The sequence below is a fragment of the Cupressus sempervirens genome, chromosome 3 (genome assembly GCF_028749045.1).
Source record: "Cupressus sempervirens isolate cs-2001-9-10 chromosome 3, ASM2874904v1, whole genome shotgun sequence".
Classification (NCBI taxonomy): Eukaryota; Viridiplantae; Streptophyta; class Pinopsida; order Cupressales; family Cupressaceae; genus Cupressus; species Cupressus sempervirens.
In genome coordinates, this window is record NC_143120.1 from 570,393,146 (window position 1) to 570,405,667 (window position 12,522).

The window sequence follows — 12,522 nt, forward strand, 5'->3', positions numbered from 1 at the left end:
TATGAAGAGGCTAAGGCTAGAATTGATCTTGAGATCAAGTTACCTCAAGTAGTGAGTAGAGGAAGGAAAATGATAAAGAAAATAATAAAGAACACTAAGCAATCAAGCTCTCCTCACATGCTTACTAAGGGAAAAGGAGATAATATAGCAGAAGAAGATGAAGAAAAGGATGTAGAGGAAGTAGAACCCAAGGAAGAGGAGCCCCCAAAGAAGAAAGTGAAGCTTATAATAACCAAACCTGCCAAGTCTTCCCCTGTTGTATTTACAAGAAGATATGCCAAATCCAAAAGGAAGCTAAATTTGGGTGAACAAGATGAAGTTGAATAGATTATCTTTCAGAGGTCTTCCCCTACCCTTCAAGAAAGATTGAAGAATATGGAACAAGGAACATGTATGACATTTTTTAAGTCTCTTAAGTATGAGCCTAGGAGTGAAGAGGAGAAAAAGAAAATTAAGGATACCCTTGTGATAGAATTAGGTAAGTGGAAGTATTCACCTGATGAGCTAATGTAACAAGTTCTTGATGTCATTTTGAAAGTAGTCAAACCTCAATATGATAATGCAGTGAAAGTTGCTAAAGACATTAGTGAACAAGCTTTGAGACAACTTATGCCAAGTCTTAGTGAAAAAGAGGTGAAGGAAGCTTTGAAATCAAATGAAAAGAAGCTAACACCTGAATTCAATACATGTCTAATATTATTAAAGGACATTGAATCTATTGTGAAGTTCACAACTACCACATGGAAAAATATCTATGGGTTGCACAAGCCTAGTGACTTTGTTGTGCATGTCGATGACAAAGATGGTGAAGAAGATGATGCAGAAGAAGAAGTAGAAATCAGAGATGGTAAAATAGGAAATGTTGATCTTGATGATGAGAAAGAAGAGCAAGAAGCCATTGTATGAAGTCTTCTAGAAATACAGATTATCAAGGGAACTAATGCATAAAAGATTACAACAAAAGTTATGACTTCCTTTCCTCACTCTTTGAGCAAAGCCTTAGTACAATCAAGCTCAGAGAAGGCTTCTACCAAGCTAGTTGAGGTCAAATCTACAACACCAAGCACACATTGAATCTCTGGAATTGCTCTACCAAGTGTTCCAATAACTAAAGTGCCTAGCACTTCATTTGTTGAGCAACAAGTCTATCTAGCAATAGGCTTGACTAAGCAAGAACAAGGTGTTCATGTTGTTAATGTTATTTCTACTATTAGTACATTTGGTGCCATTCCTACTTTTTCAACTATTGTTTCCACCATGGCTAGTGCAACGACAGTTGAGACCCAGTCATAACTGAGCACTAAAGTTTTGAATAAGGGAAAAGAAATTGTTTCATCTATTATTCATAAGGAAAAAGGTAAAGAGGAATAAATTGATCTGGATGAGGACATTTTTATTCCAAATTGGGATACCTCTAACCTCACTCCAAAAGAGATGGATACCATTGGAGAACTTTGGAAGAAAAGGGATAAGAAAAAGAAGCTTAGAGAAGAAAGGAAAAATATTAATCAAGTCCTTGAGGACATAAAGAGCATTTTTTTGATGCTCTGAATATTGAGGTTGATGGGAAACAACCTATTGCAGATCAATTAGTGAAATTATCCATAAGTAAAATGAAGATCTAAATGGACAAGAAAATTTTTTGTAGAGAGCTTAGAGAAAATTTGAAAATAAAGTTTTGGAGGGATTAGTACAAAAAATTGATATTGATAAAGTAGAGTTGTCTACTATTCTTGCTACACTAGAAACGTCTATCAATAATTTTGTTTCTTTATTTATCAAGCTGAGTGACACATCTATCTTTACAAAGGAAATCAAGGATAAATTATCCAAGATAGATGAGGATATAAAGGCAAGTCCACATCAGCTGTCACTTGATCCTCGTTGTATCTCTACACACTTTACAAAGACAAGATACTTAATAGATCAACAAGCAAAATTATTGAGGGAAGAAGCCAAAATTAGGGCCATACTTGCATAAATTCAGGGCATGATTCTTCCAAACAAGGATGCATTACAAAATTGCATTGCACATGCAAAGACACTCATCCATGACAACAAGCCCTCCATAGTTGACCACATGATGGAAATGTCAGTAGAGGTACAAATAGCCTATGCAAGTAAGGTATTGCAAGAGAATTGGAACAAGACTACGTCAATCATTTTGAAGGTACACACTGATTTCTTATCACATTTTGGTATTAAGTTATAGATATTATACACCTTTAGAATTTATGTCAAAAAGGGGGAGAAGATATGTTTTAGATTATGGTAAAAGAAAGTTTTGAAGGGACTCGAAACCCTTTACAAAAAACTAAAGATAAACATAAAAGCACCACCAAGTTTTAGAAGGAACTGAAACCTAAAGTTTAAAACATCAAAACTAAGTTTTATAGGGACCTAAAACCAAAAGTTTAAACCATAAAAAGTAACCAGGTTTTACAAGGACCTAGAACCTAGAGTTTAAACAATCTAGAAAGAAAAAAATAAAAACTAGAAAAACTACCTAGACCAGCAACCAACACACCTACTCCATAACCAACACCTACAACTCCTCTTTGATCATGTTTTCCACCTCTTTACCTGCTTCTATAGTACTCTAGATTATGTCAACCAAAGTAAGAATAGAAGCCTCAAGAGTGTCAACAAACTTTTGCCTTATGCTCTACCTAGTTCTCTTACTAAGTCCTCCTAGACTCCCTATCCTTGCATTACCAGAATCTCCTCATTACTCTTCTTACCCAGACTGGCCACCACAACACATAGACTAGAAGTGACCTGTTCTATTTTTTGACCACTTTCCTTAATTAAGTAATGAAACTCATACTAATATTCTTTAAGATTTTTAGGGATGTTACCAATTTTCCCTTCCATTTGAGCTCTCTTAGTTTGATCAACTTCCAATTCTTTATGCATAACCCCCATTTTCTTCTTGAGAACCATTATTTCATTATACAACAAAGAATCACCTTGAAGGAAGTCTCCACTTTAAGCTTAGCAGTGTGAAGAAAGGAAAGCTTAGCATCCTGAGAGTCATCCCTCCTATAAACCATAGCCCTAGGCTCAAAACCAACCAGAGTAGTCACAATATTGATCTAGGTACTAGTATTAATTCCAGATTCTTCATCCTCTCCTCCTTTTCTTCTTTACTTTGGTTGTTGTCCTTACTAGCAAGGCCTTTATCTTCAATTTCCTTACCAGTATCCTCCTCCATTTTCTCTTTACTGGCATTACTCTTCATATGAGAAGGGTGATCACTCTATTTTTCTTCATCCTCCTTGAGGGCTTCTAACCCAACATTTGAATTAGTATTTCTATCCTTACTTCCCTCTACATTATATTTACCAGTTGACACCCCTTTGCTCCCAAAGTAATAGTTCAGTTTAGAACTAAGTTCCCCCATTTCTATTTTCTCATCATTATTAGAATTCTTAGATTCTGAAATTTCCTCAACATTTTTCTTAGTCCTCTCCCATTTGAAAATCGTCTTGCTATCACTAGTTCCTTCTTCAACCTTTATTCTCTTAGAGTGAGGATCATTATCAAACCCTTTCCTCTTCTCCAAAACTAGAGAGGGCTTTATAGCCTTACTTTTACAAAAAAATTCAATAAGTAATATTAAACCTTCATGAAGCACATGACGGGAATCTTTCTTCCTATGAACATATAAGCTTTGAAGTAGAGAGTATTTCAAAAAAAATGGAAAGGAAATCCTATCTTTGTGCCTAAAATGATTTAGGAAAACAAAGTGAAATTTATGGACTCTCTTAGTCGTACCATTAAGAATAAAGTACTCATAGATACATGACATCACGTCCCTCTAGATAACCTTTATTTGTTTCAGTTCATAAAAGTCGCCATTTTTCTACAAATTCTTCTCTTCAGCTTCCCTCTTTGGAAATTTCTTGAAAGCCACATTGGAGATACTATTCTCCTTGTTGAATTTAATCCCTTCCATAGGAAGCCCCGTAATCTTAGCAATAAATTCTACCCCATACAAACTGACCCTATCTTCAAACCAATTTTTAAAGAAGGTATCTGTAATGTGAGGTTTATACCCACGGAGTCTCTCAATGTAGGCCATCACTTTTTTTATGGGGAGAAGATATGTTTATAAGGGGAGAAGATATTGTATATTTTTTATTGACAAAGGTAGAAAAGGTTATCATACTCCAGATATATATATAGAGGAGAGATATATGTATGGGGGAATATTAATTTGAAAATACATGTATAGATAGCAGAAAAATATGCTTGCAAAAGAAATTTTGAAAAATTAAAAAAATAAAAGAATTTACCAAGATACAACACTAGTAAGTGAAAACTGAGTTGAAGTCACAAAATGTTAATAAAGGAAGTTTTGATTTGTAATTTTGAGAATTTAGATTTTTCAGTATGATAACTATTTTTGTCACTAAGTATGAAGCTACAAAGACCCTACAGGTTCTTGAAAGAGAGAACTAGCAGTTAGTGCATTCTAGTTGTCTCATATTTTCCTAGTGTTGCTGGTTTTTTCTTTTTCTAGTGTTGTTGGTTTTTTTTTTCCTGGTTGCGAGCCTGTTGTTTGGGTTTGGCTTTTGATAAGCAGATATACTGTAGCTGGACTTTTCTTAATATTTCTATTTCAGATATGTTGTAAAAACTTTCAAGTTTCAGGATCCCTGTAAAACTTGTTTTACTTAATCAAAAACTATTTTTGTCACTAACGCTAAAGGAGGGAGATTGTTGACATTAAGGTCAATTTGTCTATTGGTGACTTAACACTTAGTTAGTTGGTTGAATTGCTACTGATTTCTACACTGGCTACGAAGCTTATCGTTCATGTAGCAGTATTAACCAGGTGTTTCAGTTGCTACTGAGTTATGTTGTTAGAATGTGGTGCATGCCAAGCTTCACAATATCTATTGAGCATCTGAGACAATTTACAATATAGCCCAAGCATAGCAGAGTCTGTCGAGCTATCCAGTTGAAGTGATAAAGATCTTAGTGTTAACTGAGCTCTATGGTGCTAACCAAGTTCTACAATGTCTACCAAGCTCACAGTGTTAACGAAGTGAATCCAATGTTGACCAAGTCATGTAGTGTCAATTGAGTGATTCAGTATCAACTAAGTTTCTTAGTGATCATTGAGTCATATAATGTTGACCAAGTTCATGCTACTTGAAGTGATCAGTATGGACCGAGCTATAACTTCAATTGAGTGACAAAGTTTGCCAAGTGTTGATAATGTTTATCGAGTGTCAGAACATCACCAATTTTTTTTTTTTGAATATGAGTTACACCAATGGGTCAACTTTGTGAATTATGGTGAATTTGGTATTGTAGCCAACTCTAGAAGGTAGTTAATTGGATTGATATATATGTAATATATTGTATCATATCAAAGAAATGTAATCAAGCAAGAAAGTAATGATTAAGAAGCAGATGAGTGCGAGTTGAAGGCTACAAGCAGGATATGGTAAAGCAAAGACTTATCTATCACAGTTAAGTGATCATTTCAATTCAAGGAATCTCATTCAGCAAATCAAAGATTAGCCACTGATTCATTCTAACAAGTACATTAGTCAAATTCTTTAACCAAGTGGACTTAATAGTATTTTTGCTAAATCTCCTGATAGAGTGCATACTTCATTGTATGTTTGTAAATCCTATAACAAGGTGGACCTAATAGTCCTTATTGCTCCTAACATGGAAAATCACCAGAAGTGGTCAATTGTAAGCCTTAGCAGGCCAACTTTATACTACAGTACTAAAGCTTGTCGGTATCATCCCTACCCCAATTTTACTTTTTAATTGAAAGGTTTCTAGGTGACCATATCTTGTGTCAAAGTATTATGAATGTTTTATTGCTTTCATTCTTTCATGCATGCAATTAGATCAAAATAATATATGAAGGATTAATTAATGGAGTTAAAGTTTTATTGGTTCCTAATTCACCCCTCCCCTCTCAATAACCTAGCCTACCTTATATTTCTAACACATACATTGTTATTTCTTACTATATAAAGTAGATGTAGTGCCTTCCTCGTTTTGCTTTCAGTTATATTGTCGAACACTTTTAGGTTAGGTTTCATGTTATGTTATTTGATGTTTATGTTAGGTTATGTTTTTTTTTTAGTTATGTTGTTGAACACGTTGATGTCAGGTTTCATGTATGTAGATATGTGTGTGTGTGTACATGCTCAACTTTTATGCAGGTTGTAGGTACTAGGCATCGAATTCTCTAAATTGCCAAGATGAGCATGCACTATCACAATATCTCAATGGTAAAAGAGAGGAGATAGTTTTCAAGTCCAAACCCCAACCCCAAGCCTATTTTGTTCTATGGTAAAGGAAAAGTATCTATTACTCTACCCTTTCAAATTCATCAAGGAGACGTGAATTCAAGTATTTAAACCTTGAGTTTGATTTTCATGCTTTGTTTGTTGTCAAGTTTTCTTTTGAGTATGTGGTCTACTTTGTCACTTTAAGTGTAATTGGTTAGCCAAGGGAATTAATTAAATTAATAATTTAAAAGGAAAACCTTAGGAAAGGAAACATTATTATATTATATTTAATTAATTGAAAACTAATTAAATAAAATATTGAATTAAAAGGCTTAGTTAAAAAGTCTAACTCTTGAATTAATAATAATTAAATTTTCCTAAAAGCTAAAGATGGAAAAATTATAATTATTTAATTTAGCCTTTTTAAATTTAGAAGTTGTTTTTTAGATAATGAGAATTCAATATTATTTGAAATTAAAATAAGTAATATTATTTTCTCAAAACATCTTGCTAAATTAAAATCAGGTGGGAGTTATTAAAAACTAAAATAAAATATTAAAAGGCACTAAGTGTGCATAAAAGATTTAGTTGAAATAAAATAAAAAGAAAATTAATAAAGTGGGAGATCATTTTGGGAAAAGAGAAACCCTAACTAGGGTTAGCGACCCATTTAATAAGGGATTGTGGCTTATTTCTCCACACACAAGTTTGGAGGAGCAACTTGAGAGTTTACAGACAAAAATTTCTCCTTGGGCATTTGAAGGCGAGAATTTTGCGAGCACAAGCAATCACCAGATTTATTAGCATCAGATTGAGGTAGAGTTTTATAGAAAACATTTTTGAAAAATCTCTTAGAAACTTACATCTTCTTCGTGTCTGCAAGAATGTGAAATTACTATGGACTTTCTATGAAAATTTACATTAATTTTATTTATGTAAATTTGGTAGAAAGAATGATGTTGAAGTATAGCATTAGTCGAAGCGATATACTCATTACATTGAGTATTTGTATTCATGATTTATATGAATATTGTTTTATGTCTCATATTACTAACAAGAATATATATATATATATATGTATGTATGTATGTATGAGTGTATGTATATCTATGACTTACATAAGCTACGAGACATGACTTTGTTGTAGCCTTTGTTGGATTGATTTTATTAAAGCTACCGCATTGATGATAAATTGTCCTTAAGATAAGTATCTTATATAAATAATATAATAATATTATAATATTATATTATATTACATGTATGGTTAATATGTTAATATTATATATATGTTAAAGATGAGTTATACATATAGTTATTTATAAACTAAATGGTGATTAACTATAGAGACATGCCTCCTCCTCTCACATTTATATTCAAATCTGCATTCGAAAATCATCAATTACAATGGCAATGTTAGTACATTTGCAAAAACAATCTTAAGTTACTTTAACATGGTATCAGAGCCAACCTGCAAATGTATGAATAAAGAATTACATCTTTCTCCTATGTATTGTTAGAGATCTTCACGCAAAATAGCAATACCCAAAGCACATGCTAAAAGGAAGGAAACACAAATAAGAAATGTATGGAAAGAAGATAAATGGTTAACACAAATCATCCACAACTCCAAAATATTGAGGCGATGAAAATGATTTCCAATATTTGAGTATCTTCTAAGAATAAATATACGTTTATTGTAGAAGACTGACAACATCCACATCCGTGGCTAATAAGATATCACTATCTGCAAGATATCAGGTCAAGTTACGATGAATGTGCTTAGTATCAAGTGGGAATGCTATGTTCAGGTTAAACATATAATAAAAAATAAACAACCACCATATTATAGAGGGGTCAACTCATTTATGCATGATGTAACAAACAATTATGAGCACATATTTAGAGATAATTGTTACTCAAGGCCAAAAGACTGAGATGGAAGGGAAAAGACAAGCTTCAAATATAGGCAGACCAAGCAAAGATGACAGGGATGACCAAAGTGAAATCAACCCTCTTATATCTAATCATTGCCAGATTAGATAAAATGTTATATTGGCTCGATAGATTCGAAATTTCATATGATATGTCATAAATAATAGATTTATATTGAAATCTATATTACATTGATTTATTTGTGTGGGTGCATGGTTTTGAAGCTGTTGAGCATCAATAATGAGTGGCAAGTATACCATGTAGAGACAACTGGTGCTGCAAAATTATTGTTCAGGGCGAGGTCATCATTTTCTCTGCAAAGGAAAACAATAGTAAAATTATATATGGCATTCAATAATGACGATGAACAGTGGAATTTTATAGTGAAAGGGGACTAAGAACGAGAGTCTATTTTTTATTATGGAGCTCGAACTATTGTAGAGATATATCTTGAATAAGTCTTGAACTTGTTATATTGCCTAGCTAAAAAATCTCTTTCATTAGATTGAAATTTATAGCCTCAAAATCACGAAGTTTAAAAAAAAATAAGGGTCACTCATGGTACTTGAACTGTTAGATATGTGACTCCAAATATATCCAAATGACTTGATGTATTCAAGCATTCAGATGACAAAGACATGCATGAGAAAGAATGAATTATTGACAACAACTATGGAAGGGGTGAGTCATATTATTGGTGTTGGAGAATCAGACAAAACTGGCCGATATTAAAAATAGAAAAACTACGGAACAATTCAATAGAAAATTAGGAAGTGGGAACATTCTAGAATATCTAGACAATCACCCAAACTTATAGACCTTATAAATTGAGTGAGTGTGCAGCAAGATATCTGACCGAGTGTACTTGTGAAGACAACTGAAGCAAAGGTGTGCTTGCCATTTTATAGTGACACAGATCGAAGGCATCATGTAGGCAGCTTAAAATATCTACAGATATATTTAAGTGAATATCTTTGACATAGGGGAAGTAGATATATGAAACATCACAAACTTTAATGTTAATGCTCGTGAAAAGTCATCAAATGCATCAATAGAAGCATAAGTATCTATGATTTATTATTAAGGTTATTTTCATATTACTATGAAATGTATTATTATGAACTGTATTATTTTGGGATTTTATAGTTGAAAGCATATATAATGTAGATGAGATATTAAAAGATGGAATATATGCATATTATAAATATATATTTCTAAAATAAATAGTTAAGTTAGATATTTATTTATTTATATTATATTGGAATGATCTTATATTATTATGTAGAATTATTCTTGAGTGTTATATTAATCTCTCTCTTAGTTTTATACTATAAGAGTTATTTGCCTTGATCTTTTCCTTCGAGAATGTTCTTGCAGGAAAAGCAAGATAGATATCACATTAAGAGGGAGCTTGACATTTCATTTGAGGCTCTTGTAAAGCAAGGAGAAATTGTAAAAGGGAGTAGTGTGATAGAATGTAGTAAACGAGCTTCATTGATTTATGAGAGAATTGATTAATGGAATCATCACACATGCTACAGAATATGGTGAAGGGTCTTCTTCTAAAACACCCACGTATGGAGAAATATAATTAGTTCCATTTTCATCATCGTGGATGGAGAAAGGTAAAATTAGGTATCGTTATATTTGTTTGGTATATATCATCATATTTAATTTTGATAAGGAAATATGTATATATGGAAATAAAGAAAATATATGAAAGTGGATCAAGTATTGTCTCTAAGATATTATCCTTTGATTACTAGAGAAAATTATTTTTCAATTATTATATATTGAGAAATATCTTTCTTACTTATATTTCTACACATATAAGCTATGTCCCTTGATCTTTTTCCTTTGAGAATGTTAATTCAAAAAAAAGAGGGAGGTTGATATTTTAGGCAACTTGGAGAGCAGATAGATGATATGACTCAGTCAATCTTCGATGATCTTGATCATATTGATTCAGAGGGAGTAAAATGTGCTGTGATAGAATCTTCAATGATCGATAAATTGTAACAATAAAGAGGACTATAATTCATCCAACTATGTGATCTTAATGGACCTATCCCTTGTGTACAAACAAAGAAGTCGTCAAATTTATGTGATGTAAAAGTGTTCAATGATATAAGAGTGGGAATTTTACATTGTGGGGGAAATAATAGGCAATGTTTTATTCCCACTTGAACCATCCTTAGGAAAGGAGAAATTTTACATTTATATATTCATTTATTTGTAATTCTATACTTAAGGGTTATTTGCTTTGATCTTTTCCTTTATGTTTGAGGATATTCTTACAGGAAAAGAAGGTTAGTACTTCACATATGCCACCAAATATTGTGTAGACTAAATCTAATGATAGTAGTTTCAAACCTAATGATTAAGATGGATAAGCTAAGGCTCTTGAACAACACATCTTTGATGATTAAGATTATGAGATTCTTCTACATTAAGAGGGAGTATGACACTTCTTCGAAGGCAATGTTGGAGCTTGGAAGATTGATACTCAGAGGGAGTCTAGAAATGCATGTGGGTGACTGCATGATGTGATGGGCCTACTCTTATGTATATCATGAGGAAGTGATGAATTATTAGTAGATAATTAGACAATTGATTCAGAGTGAGTTTGACAAGCATCCTTGGGTGAAGAGAACTTCTAAGAAGTAACTAGAGGACCTGACTTCCTAGGATTGATATTCAGAGGGAGAAATTTTGAGATACAATTCTTTATGGATGATATCTTCTCTATGAGGAGAAGTTCTAAGGCCTTCATAATATGCTCTCCTCTATGAGAGAAGAATGAGGTGAAAACCCTTTGTACCACCCTATGATTTGGTTCATGGTGGTTACTATTTCACATATGATATGTAATGAAAGGTGACAATCTTTCATTGACATATGTAAACAGAAGGTAACCATTATAAGATGACAATCTTATAAATGGTAGACCTATTATCATGGTTCTTTGGGCCGAATTTTTCCAAACACCATGATAATGAACAAACAGAAGGTAATTGTTTGTAAGGTGATGATCTTGCAAGTGATAGTCCTATTATCATGGACATCTCTAGCTACTGCTTTGGGCAATTAGAGATCCAAGATAATGAACAAACAAAAGATAATTATTTGTAAGTTGACGATCTTGCAAGTGATAGGCCTGGTATCATGGACATCTCTAGATATTGCTTCGGGCAATCAAAGACATAGATAATGAACTCATTTTTTATCATGAACATCTCTAGACATTTCTTTGAGAAATAAGAGATCATGAATAACAAATTTTCATGTTATTATCATGGACATCTCTAGACTTTGGTTTGGGCAATTAGAGATCATGAGTAACAAATTTTCATGTTATTACTATGGACATCTCTAGACATTGCTTCGGGCAATTAGAGATCATAGATAACATTTTCATTATTATTTAGATATTGTTTTCGACAATTAGAGATCATGATGTACTTTATGATAGTGTTCATAGCTTGGTGATTTTAATTATTTGACTAGTCACTATTTCAGTGTTAAAGTCAGATAATATGTTGTGTATAGATATCCTTGATTCTGATGTCTCATAAAATGTTTTTGTTACTTCTCCCTTGCTAAGAGGGAGTGTTGAAGTGTAGCATCAGTCGAAGTGATATACCCATTACATTGAGTATTTATATTCATGATTTATATGAATATTGTTTTATGTCTCATATTACTAATAAGAATGTATGTATGTATGTATGTATGTATGTATGTATGAGTGTATGTATAACTATGACTTACATAAGCTACTGAATATGACTTTGTTGTAGCCTCTATTGGATTGATTTTATTAAAGCTACCTCATTGATGATAAATTCTCCTTAAGATAACTATCTTATATATATAATATATATTATATATGTAATATAATAGATATTATATATTATGCATTATATATCTTATATATATTATATATATATGATATATGTAATATAATATGTATTATATATATATATATATATATATTATGCATTGTATATTATTATATAATGATATAATATAATATTACATATATGGTTAATATATTAATATTATATATATGTTAAAGATGAGTTATGCATATAGTTATTTATAAACTAAATTGTGATTAACTATAGAGACACGTATCCTCCTCTCATATTATACATATATGAGATCCAAATCTGCATTTGAAAATCATCAATTACAATGGCAATGTTAGTACATTTGTAGAAACGATCTTAAGTTACTTTAACAATTGTGTACTCTCTTTGAAAAGATTAAATGTTCTTAATTTAAAAGCATTTGTGAAAACTAGTGATTGAAACCCCAAGAG